The following is an 11928-nucleotide window of genomic DNA, read 5'->3' as shown; positions in this document are numbered from 1 at the left end:
CCCAAAGTGACTGAGTATACATTTTTCTCCAGTGTACATGGATCATTCTCAAGAATTGACCATATGTTGGGCCACAAAAACAACATCAGCATATTCAGAAAAATCGAAGTTGTACCAAGCATATTTTCTGAACATAAAGCCTTGAAACTAGAATTCAACTGCAAAAAGGAGGAAAAAAATACCACAAAAATGTGGAAACTAAACAACATACTTTTAAAAAATGAATGGGTCAAAGAAGAAATAAGTGCAGAGATCGAAAGATATATACAATAAATGAAAATGACAATACAACATATCAGAATCTATGGGATGCAGCAAAAGCAGTGATAAGAGGGAAGTTCATATCAATTCAGGCCTATATGAACAAACAAGAGAGAGCCCAAGTGAACCACTTAACTTCACACCTTAAGGAACTAGAAAAAGAAGAACAAAGACAACCCAAAACCAGCCGAAGAAAGGAGATAATAAAAATCAGAGCAGAAATAAATGAATTAGAGAACAGAAAAACTATAGAAAAAATTAATAGAACAAGGAGCTGGTTCTTTGAAAAGATCAACAAAATCGACAAACCCTTGGCAAGACTCACCAAGGAAAAAAGAGAAAGAACTCATATAAACAAAATCCAAAATGAAAGAGGAGAAATCACCACGGACACCGTAGATATACAAAGAATTATTGTAGAATACTATGAAAAACTTTATGCCACTAAATTCGACAACCTAGAAGAAATGGATAAATTCCTAGAACAATACAACCTTCCTAGACTGAGTCAAGAAGAAGCAGAAAGCCTAAACAGACCTATTAGTAGAGAAGAAATAGAAAAAAAAACATTAAAAACCTCCCTAAAAATAAAAGTCCAGGCCCTGACGGCTATACCAGTGAATTTTATCAAACATTCAAAGAAGACTTGGTTCCTATTCTACTCAAAGTCTTCCAAAAAATTGAAGAAGAAGCAATACTTCCAAACACATTTTATGAGGCCAACATAACCCTCATACCAAAACCAGGCAAGGATGGCACAAAAAAAGAAAACTACAGACCAATATCTCTAATGAATACACATGCTAAAATACTAAACAAAATACTAGCAAATCGAATACAACAACATATTAAAAAAATAATACATCATGATCAAGTGGAATTCATCCCAGAATCTCAAGGATGGTTCAACATACGTAAAACGGTTAACGTAAGACACCATATCAATAAAACAAAGAACAAAACCACAAGATCTTATCAATAGACACAGAAAAGGCTTTTGATAAAATACAACACAATTTTATGTTTAAGACTCTCAACAAAATGGGTATAGAAGGAAAATATCTCAACATGAGAAAGGCCATATATGATAAACCATCAGCTAACATCATATTAAATGGCACTAAACTGAAGGCTTTCCCCCTTAAATCAGGAATAAGACAGGGTTGTCCACTCTCTCCACTCTTATTTAATGTGATACTAGAGGTTCTAGCCAGAGCAATCAGACAAGACAAAGAAATAAAAGGCATCCATATCAGAAAAGAAGAAGTAAAGGTATCACTTTTTGCAGATGATATGATCCTATACATCAAAAACCCCAAAGAATCCACAAAAAGACTACTAGAAACAATAAGCCAATACAGTAAGGTCGCAGGATACAAAATTAACATACAGAAGTCAATAGCCTTTCTATATGCCAACAATGAAACAACTGAGAATGAACTCAAAAGAATAATCCCCTTCACAATTGCAACAAAAAAATAAAATACTTAGGAATAAACATAACAAAGAATATAAAGGACTTATATAATGAAAACTATAAACCATTGTTAAGAGAAATTGAGAAAGATATAATGAGATGGAAGAATATTCCTTGTTCTTGGCTAGGAAGAATAAATATAATCAAGATGGCTATATTACCCAAAGCAATATACAAATTTAATGCAATTTCCATCAAAGTTCCTATGATGTTTTTTAAAGAAATAGAGCAAAAATTCATCAGATTTATATGGAACTATAAAAAACCCCGAATAGCCAAAGCAATCCTAAAGAAAAAGAATGTTAGTTGGGGGCATTACAATACCTGACTTCAAACTCTATTATAGGGCCACGACAATCAAAACAGCATGGTATTGGCAGAAAAGTAGACACTCAGACCAATGGAACAGAATAGAAAGTCCAGAAATAAAACCACATATATATAGTCAAATAATTTTTGATAAAGGGGCCAACACACAATGGAGAAAAGAAAGCCTCTTCAATAAATGGTGCTGGGAAAACTGGAAAGCCACATGCAAAAGAATGAAACTGGACTACAGTCTCTCCCCCTGTACAAAAATTAACTCAAAATGGATCAAAGATCTAAACATAAGACCTGAAACAATAAAGTACATAGAAGAAGACATAGGTACTAAACTCATGGACCTGGGTTTTAAAGAGCATTTTATGAATTTGACTCCACAGGCAAGAGAAGTGAAGGCAAAAATTAATGAATGGGACTACATCAGACTAAGAAGTTTTTGCTCAGCAAGAGAAACTGATAATAAAATAAACAGACAGCCAACTAAATGGGAAATGATATTTTCAGACAACAGCTCAGATAAGGGCCTAATATCCAAAATATACAAAGAACTCATAAAACTCAACAACAAACAAACAAACAATCCAATAAAGAAATGGGAAGAGGACATAAACAGACACTTCTCCCAGGAAGAAATACAAATAGCCAACAGATATATGAAAAGATGCTCATCTTTTTTAGTTATTAGAGAAATGCAAATCAAAACTGCAATGAGATACCACCTCACACATGTTAGATTAGCTATTATTAACAAGACAGGTAATAACAAATGTTGGAGAGGCTGTGGAGAAAAAGGAACCCTCATACACTGTTGGTGGGACTGTAAAGTAGTACAACCATTATGGAAGAAAGTATGGTGTTTCCTCAAAAAAATGAAAATAGAACTACCTTATGACCCAGCAATCCCTCTACTGGGTATATACCCCCAAAACTCAGAAACATTGGTACGTAAAGACACATGCAGCCCCATGTTCATTGCAGCATTGTTCACAGTGGCCAGGACATGGAAACAATCAAAAAGCCCGTCAATAGATGACTGGATAAAGAAGATGTGGCACATATACACTATGGAATACTACTCAACCATAAGAAATGATGACATCGGATCATTTACAGCAAAATGGTGGGATCTTGATAACATTATACAAAGTGAAATAAGTAAATCAGAAAAAAACAGGAACTGCATTATTCCATACGTAGGTGGGACATAAAAGTGAAACTAAGGGACATTGATAAGAGTGTGGTGGTTACGGGGGGAGGGGGGAAAGGGAGAGGGAAAGGGGGAGGGGGAGGGGCACAAAGAAAACTAGATAGAAGGTGACAGAGGACAATCTGACTTTGGGTGATGGGTATGCAACATAATTGAAAGACAAGATAACCTGGACTTGTTGATTTTTGAATATATGTAACCTGATTTATTGATGTCATCCCATTAAAAAAATAAAATTATAATTAAAATAAAAAAATTAAAAAAAATAAAAAAACAATCATCTTGAAAAACCAACTCTGGACTAAACTAAGAGGATTCTATAACTGAGAACCATAAAGAAACCACACTGAGACTGTTAGGAAAGGCAGAGACATGGAAAGGGATGCCTCACACCCAGGAGCCAGCAGCGGCCCAGAGGAACTCTCACAGTGGGGTGGGGTGCCCAGAGAATTGTGAGTTCTCAGTCCCAGAACCAGAGCCCCAGCCTAGAGCCCAGATCCTAGAAGAGGCAAATGGGCAGTATTTAGCTGAAAAAAGGAACCAGGTTACTGTTTGCGAGAAAGAGAACTCTCAGAGCCAGGCCCCAGCTTAAAGGGCCCATGAAGAAAACCTCGTTCATAGCCACTTAACCAGGGCTCCAGGAGCGGGGAGTGCTGAGAGGACTGGAGTTGTCAGAGGATAGTGTAATCTCAGAGGCATTTTGAGGGACAGCCACCCCAACCTCTGGGCTGAGTCACTCCCCAAATCTAAAGTGATCATTTTTCCTGGGAGCAGTAACACCAACAAAAGAAAGAAATTAACCTGCCCCCCAGAGGCTCTCCTACTCCAGTCAGAGCAAGGAGGTGCTTAGAAGCAGGGAGCACATTAGAGACACAGGTAGTGAATGCTGATGTCTTAGCCACACTGCTCCTCCACACTGCTGGTATTAAATAGAGGGTGGGTGGGCCACAGGCAGCTGGTATGGCTGCATGGGCCAGGGCAGCCAGTGTGTGAGTGTCCAAGCCAGCCCTTGGTGGCAGAAGCCGTGGCAACCATGGGGTCAGCTCAAACATAGTGGAAGCCACGGCAACCCAAGCGAGTGCAAGTCCGAATACCTGAGGCAGAGGCAGCAGCAGAGGTGGCAGTGGGCTAGTGGACAGACCACACATAAGGAACACAGTGGCCACACCCACTGGATTCCTGTGGCCACACCCTTCAGAGGGCTGAAAAAGAAGAAAGAACATAAAATGGAAAACAAATGTCTGGATAGAATGACACTTGAGGCTAAGGGGCAAGCCATATCCAATACCATACCTAATCTCTGAATTACAATACTGAGCCCAACAAGTAGCCAGCAATGAAGTGGCAGAAAATGGATCTCAGAAGAACTTGAACTTTTAAACAAACTTCTCCCAGGCCAAGAGTAGATAAAGGCTAGCCTAGCAGTGCAGCTGATATTTACAATAACACCTGGGCCCAGCAGAGGCAGCCATAAGATCTGGATTGCCCATAGTTCCAAAAAGGTTGATAAAGGCCAGTCATAAGCAGTGATCCCCACCCATCTGTGCCAGACTTTAGCCAGGGAGGTCCAGGGCAGGCACATCCAGCTGCCAGATAAGGAGAGTAACAGTTCAGGATGTAACAACCCTTGTTAGAGTGGTATCTTAAGGAAGGACTCCTCACACCTGACCCAGGGAAAATATAGAAAATGCTGACACAAATAGCAAAAAGAACAGTTACAGAAGAAAAGTAGCCCACAGCACATTACAAACGACAGCTGATGCCAACCCAAGAAAATCTAGAAACAACACAATGGAAAGTGGAGGCAGACATTTCCAACCCTAGACTCAGCTAGCTACATAAACAACACACCCAAAGGAGGAGTCTATACACAGACAAAATGAAAAGACAGAGAAATACAATCCAAATGAATCAACAAGAGAAATGCCTAGAAAAAGAATTGAATGAGATGGAAATAACCAACTTACCAGGTGCAGAGTTTAAAATAAAGATTGTTAAGATGCTCAAAGATCTTAGAGCAACAATGGATGGATGTAATGTACACCTAAATAAAGAGATAGCAAGCATCAAAAAGAACATTGAAATTTAAAAAAAGAACATTAAAATCATAAAAATGAACCAGTCAGAAATAACAAATACAATATCAGAAATGAAGACTACACTAGAAGGAATTAAAAGTAGGCTGAATGAAGCAGAGGATTGAATCAGCAATTTGGAAAACAAGATAAATGAAAGCACGGAAGCAGAACAGCAAAAAGATAAAAGGATCAAAAAGTCTGAAGAGGCCCTGGCTGGTTTGCTCAGTGGTAGAGCATTGGCCTGGTGTGCAGGAGTCCTGGGTTCGATATCTGGCCAGGGCACACAGGGGAAGTGCCCATCTGCTTCTCCATCCCTCACCCTGTCCTTCCTCTCTGTCTCTCTCTTCCCCTCTGCAGCCAAGGCTCCATTGGAGCAAAGTTTGCCTGGGCGCTGAGGATGGCTCTGTGGCCTCTGCCTCAGGTGCTAGAATGGCTCTGGTTGCAACAGAGCGATGCCCCAGATGGGCAGAGCATCGCCTCCTGGTGGGCATGCCGGGTGGATCCCGGTTGGGTGCAAGCGGGAGTCTGTCTGACTGCCTCCTCGTTTCCAACTTCAGAAAAATACAAAAAAAAAAAGAAAGTCTGAAAAAACTCTAAGAGAGCTCTGTGACGACATAAAGTAAAACAACACCTGCATAATGGGGGATCCTGAACAAGAAGGAAAAGATCAAGGGATAGAGAACCTGTTTGAAGAAATCAAAGCTGAAAACTTCCCTAGGCCTGAACTGTGGTGGCGCAGTGGATAAAGCATCGACCTGGAAATGCTGAGGTCGCTGGTTTGAAACCCTGGGCTTGCCTGGTCAAGGTACATATGGGAGTTGATGCTTCCAGCTCCTCCTCACCTTCTCTCTCTCTGCCTCTCCTCTCTCTCTCTCTCTCTCTCTCTCTCTCTCTCTCTCTCTCTGTCTCTCCCTCTCCTCTCTAAAATGAATTTTAAAAAAGTGAAAACTTCCCTAAGTTGATGAAGGAAAACGTCACAAAGTTCAAGAAGCATAGAGAGGACTGACCAGGCAGTGGTGCAGTGGATAGAGCGTCAAACTGGGATGCCGAGGACCCAGGTTCGAGACCCCAAGGTCGCCAGCTTGAGCGCGGGTTCATCTGGTTTGAACAAAAGCTCACCAGCTTGGACCCAAGGTTGCTGGCTCGAGCAAGGGGTTACTCGGTCTGCTGAAGGCCCGCGGTCAAGGCACATATGAGAAAGCAATCAATGAACAACTAAGGTGTTGCAACAAAAAACTAATGATTGATGCTTCTCATCTCTCTCCATTCCTGTCTGTCTGTCCCTATCTATCCCTCTTTCTGACTCTCTCTCTGTCTCTGTAAAAAAAGAAACACAGAGAGGTCCATTAAAAAGAAACTCTCCCCTCCCCCCAAAAAGAGAAACCCAAAGAGAAACCCAAAGAGGCCTACACCAAGACACATTATAATTAAAATGCCAAAATTAAGGGATAAGAAAAAATACTAAAACCTGAAAGAGAAAAGCAGTCAATTACCTTTAGAGAAGCCCCCATAGGGTGACATTCGACTTCTCAACAGAAACACTTAAGGCCAGAAGGGAATGGCAAGAAGTATTCAAAGTGAGGCAAAACAAGAGCATACAACCAAGACTTCTTTATCGAGCCAGGCTATCATTTAAAAAAATTTTTTTTTACAGAGACAGAGAGAGAGCCAGAGAGGGGGACAGACAGACAGGAATGGAGAGACGAGAAGCATCAACCATCAGCTTCTTGTTGCACATTGCGACACCCTAGTTGCCCATCGACTGCCCCCCCACACGTGCCTTGACCGCGAGCCTTACCGAGTAACCTCTTGCCCGAGCCAGCAACCCCAGGTCCAAGCCGGCAAGCCTTCCGCTCAAACCAGATTAGCCCGCGCTCAAGCTGGCAACCTCGGGGTCTTGAACCTAGGTCCTTGGCATCCCAGTCCGATGCTCCATCCACTGCACCACTGCCTGGTCAGGCTAATTTAAAATTGAAGGAGAAACTAAAACCTTCCCAGATAATAAAAAACTCAAGGAATTCATTACAACCAAACCAATGCAGCAAGAAATGTTAAGTGGTCTGTTGTAAACAGAACAAAGGGGAGGGGAAATCTAGAAAAAAAAAGAATGTAGATTTAAAGAATAAAATGACAATAAACAATTACATATCAATAATAATCCTAAATGTAAATGGATTAAATGCTCCAATCAAAAGACATGGGGTAGCTGCATGAAAAAGAAAACAGGACCCGTACATATGCTGTCCACAAAGACACACCTCAAAAAAAAAAGACACACACATTGAAAGTGAAGGGAAGGAAAAATGTATTTTATGCAAATGAAAATGAAAAAAAAAGTCTGACAAAATAGACTTTAACACAAAGGCTATATAGTAAGGGATAAAGAAGGTCACTACATAATGATAAAGGGACCAATCCAACAGGAAGATATAACCATTATAAATATCAATGCACCTAATACAGGAGCACCTAAATTATAAAGCAGATTTTGATGGACATAAAGAATGAGATTAACAGCAATACTATAATAGTATGGAATTTTAACACCCCACTAACATCAATAGATAGACCCTCAAGAAAAAAAATTAACAAAGAAAGAGTGGCCTTAAAAGACACACTAAATCAGCCTGACCAGGCGGTGGCACAGTGGATGGAGCATCGAACTGGGATGCGGAGGACCAAGGTTCAAGACCCCGAGGTCATCAGCTTGAGCGTGGGCTCATCTGGCTTGAGCAAAAAGCTCACCAGCTTGAAGTTGCTGGCTCAAGCAAGGGGTCACTCGGTCTGCTGTAACCCCACAGTCAAGGCACATATGAGAAAGTAATCAGTGAACAACTAAGGTGTTGCAATGAAAAACTGATGATTGATGCTTCTCATCTCTCTCTCTCTGTTCCTTTCTGTCTGTCCCTATCTATCCCTCTCTCTGACTCTCTCTCTGTCTCTGTAAAAAAATAATTAAAAAAAAATTTTTTTAAAGACACACTAGATCAACTGGATTTAATAGATATCTTCAGAACCTTTCACCCTAAAGAAGCAAAATATACATTCTTTTCAAGTACTCATGGTACATTCTTTAGAACAGACCACATGCTAGGACACAAAATGAGTCTCAATAAATTTAAGAAAATTGAAATCATATCAAGCATCTTCCCTGACCACAATGGCATGAAACTAGAAATCAACTACAATACAAAAACTGAAAAACACTCAAACACTTGGAAACTAAATAGCATGTTATGAAATAACAAATCAGTTAACAATGAGATCAAAGAAAAAATCAAAAATTTCCTTGAAGCAAACAAAAATGAACATACAAAACATACAGCTAAAAATTTGTGGGACATAGCAAAAGCAGTCCTGAAAGGGAAGTTCATAGCATTACAGGCATATTTTAAGAAGCAAGAAGAAGCTCAAATAAACAACTTAACCTGGCATCTAAAAGAACTAGAAAAAGAACAACAAACAAAGCCCAGAGGAAGTAAAAAAAAAGAAAATAATAAAGATCAGAAGGAAAATAAATGGCATAGAGGCTAAAAAATACAATACAGAAGATCAATGAAACCAAGAGCTGGTTCTTTGAAAAGATAAACAAGATTGATGAACCTTTAACCAAACTCACAAAGAAAAAAAAGAGAGAGGATTCAAATAAATCAAATTAGAAATGAGAGTAGAGAAGTAACAACAGACACAGCAGAAATACAAAGGATTATAAGAAAATACTATGAACTGTATGCCAAAAAATTAGATAACCTAGGTGAAATGGACAAATTCCTCAAAACACATAATCTTTCAAAAATCAATCTGGAAGAATCAGTAAACCTAAATAGACCAATTACTTCAAATGAGATTGAAACAGTTATCAAAAAACTCCCAACAAACAAAAGGCCTGAGTCAGTTGGCTTCACAGGCAAATTTTACCAAATATTCAAAGAAGAACTAACTCCTATCCTTCTCAAGCTATTTCAACAAATTCAAGAGGAGGGAAGACTTCCAAGCTACTTTTATGAGTTGAACACAATCCTCATTCCAAAACCAGGCAAAGACACTACAAAGAAAGAAAACTATAAGCCAATGTCCCCGATGAACTTAGATAATAAAATTCTCAACAAAATATTAACAAACCGGATCCAGTAATAAATGAAAAAAATCAGACATCATGATCAAGTGGGATTTATTCTGGGGAGGCAGGGCTGGTACAATATTTGCAAAACAATCAATGTGATTCATCACATAAACAAAACAAAAAAAGAAAAATTACATGATAATATCAATAGATGCAAAAAAAGCATTTGATAAAATCCAGCACCCATTTATGATCAAAACTCTCAGCAAAGTGGGAATACAGAGAACATACCTCAACATGATAAAGGCCATCTATGACAAACCCACAGCCAACATCATACTCAATGGGCAAAAATTAAAAACAATCCCTTTAGAATCAGGAACAAGGCAGGGATGCCCTCTTTAACCACCCTTATTCAACATAGTTCTGGAAGTCCTAGCCACAGCAATTAGACAAGAAGTAGAAATAGAAGGCATTCAAATTGGAAAGAAAGAAGTAAAACTATCATTATTTGTTGATGACATGATACTGTACATAGAAAACCCTAAAGTCTCAGTCAAAAAACTATTGGACCTGATAAATCAATTCAGCAAGGTGACAGGATATAAAACTAAAGTTCAGAAATCAGTAGCATTTTTATACTCCAACAATAAACTGTCTAAAAGAGAAATTAAGAAAACAATTCCCTTCACCATTGCAACCAAAAAAATAAAGTACCTAGGAGTAAATTTAACCAAGAAAGTTAAAGATTTGTACTTGGAAAATTATAAAACATTGATAAAAGAAATCAAGGAAGATACAAACAAGTGGAAGCATATACCATGTTCATGGATAGGAAGAATAAACACCATTAAAATGAGTATATTATCCAAAGCAATCGATAAATTTAATGCAATTCTTATTAAAATACCAATGGCACACTTCAAAGATATAGAACAAATATTCCTAAAATTTATGTGGAACCAAAAAAAGAACACAAATAGCCTCAGTGATCTTAAAAAAGAAGAATAAATGGGTTGTATCACACTTCCTGATATCAAGTTATACTACAAGGCCATTGTACTCAAAACAACTTGGTACTTGCATAAGAACAGGCATACAGATCAATGGAACAGAACAGAGAACCCAGAAATAAATCCACACCTATATAGACAATAGACATTTGACAAAGGAGGTAAAAGCATACTATGCAATAAAGACAGTCTCTTTAACAAATGCTGTTGAGAAAATTGGGCAGGTACTTGCAAGAAAATGAAACTAGACCACCAACTTACACCAAACACAAAAATAAACTCAAAATGGATTAAAGATTTAAATGTAAATCATGAAACCATAATCATCTCAAAAGAAAACATAGGCACTAAGATCTCCGGTATCTATCGCAGCAATATATTTGCTGATTTATCTCCATGGGCAAGTGAAATAAAGGATAGGATGAACAAATGGGACTATATCAAACTAAAAACTTTTGCACAGCAAAAGACACCATTAACAAAATAAAAAGACAACCCACACAATGAGAGAACGTATTCAACAATATGTCTGATAAGGAGTTAATAACCAAAATTTATAAAAAATTTGTAAAACTCAACACTAGGAAAGTAAACAACCCAATCAAAAAATAGACAAAAGAACTGAATAGACACTTCTCTAAAGAGGACATACCATGGCCAATAGGCATATGAAAAAATGTTCAACATTACTAATTGTCAGATGAATGCAAATTAAACCACAATGTGATATCACCTCACACCAGTCAGAATGGTGCTCATTAACAAAACAACACACAATAAGTGCTGGCAAGGATGTGGAGAAAAGGGAATCTTCCTGCACTGCTGGTGGGAATGCAGACTGATGCAGCCACTGTGGAAAACAGTATGGAGATTCCTCAAAAAATTAAAAATGGAAATGCCTTTTGACCCAACAATCCTAGTTTTAGGAATATATCCTAAGAATACCCAATCACTGATACAAAAGAAGAAATGCATCTCCATGTTTATTGCAGCATTGTTTACAATAGCCAAGATCTGGAAACAGCCCAGGTGTTCATCAGTGGATGAGTGGATTAAAAAGCAGTGGTACATATACACAATGGAATAAATACTACGCGGCCATGAAAAGAAGGAAATCTTATCTTTTGCGACAACTTGGATGGACCTGGAAACTATCATGCTAAGTGAAATAAGCCAGGCAGAGAAAGAAAAATATCATATGAGCTCACTCATATGAGGAATTTAATGAACAATGTGAACTGAGGAGCTGAATAAAGGTAGAGGCAGGATCAAAGGGATCAGAGGGAAATCGGTCAGAGGAAAGGAGGATGAGGGGATGGGATCAGTGAAGGAAAGGGGATTAGTGAAATTATGTATACATAACACAGCGTTATAGAGAGCAAGACAGCAAATCCTGAAGGGAAGTTGGGAGGGCTTTGGGGTGGGGTCAAAGGGGTTATCAAGAGAACAGGGGAGTGGGGAGAGTGAGATATATTTGGTGGGACACTTGAATCTATGTAAGCACA

Source organism: Saccopteryx leptura, chromosome 2, assembly GCF_036850995.1.
Source record: "Saccopteryx leptura isolate mSacLep1 chromosome 2, mSacLep1_pri_phased_curated, whole genome shotgun sequence".
Classification (NCBI taxonomy): Eukaryota; Metazoa; Chordata; class Mammalia; order Chiroptera; family Emballonuridae; genus Saccopteryx; species Saccopteryx leptura.
Note: the sequence above shows the minus strand (reverse complement) of the source record.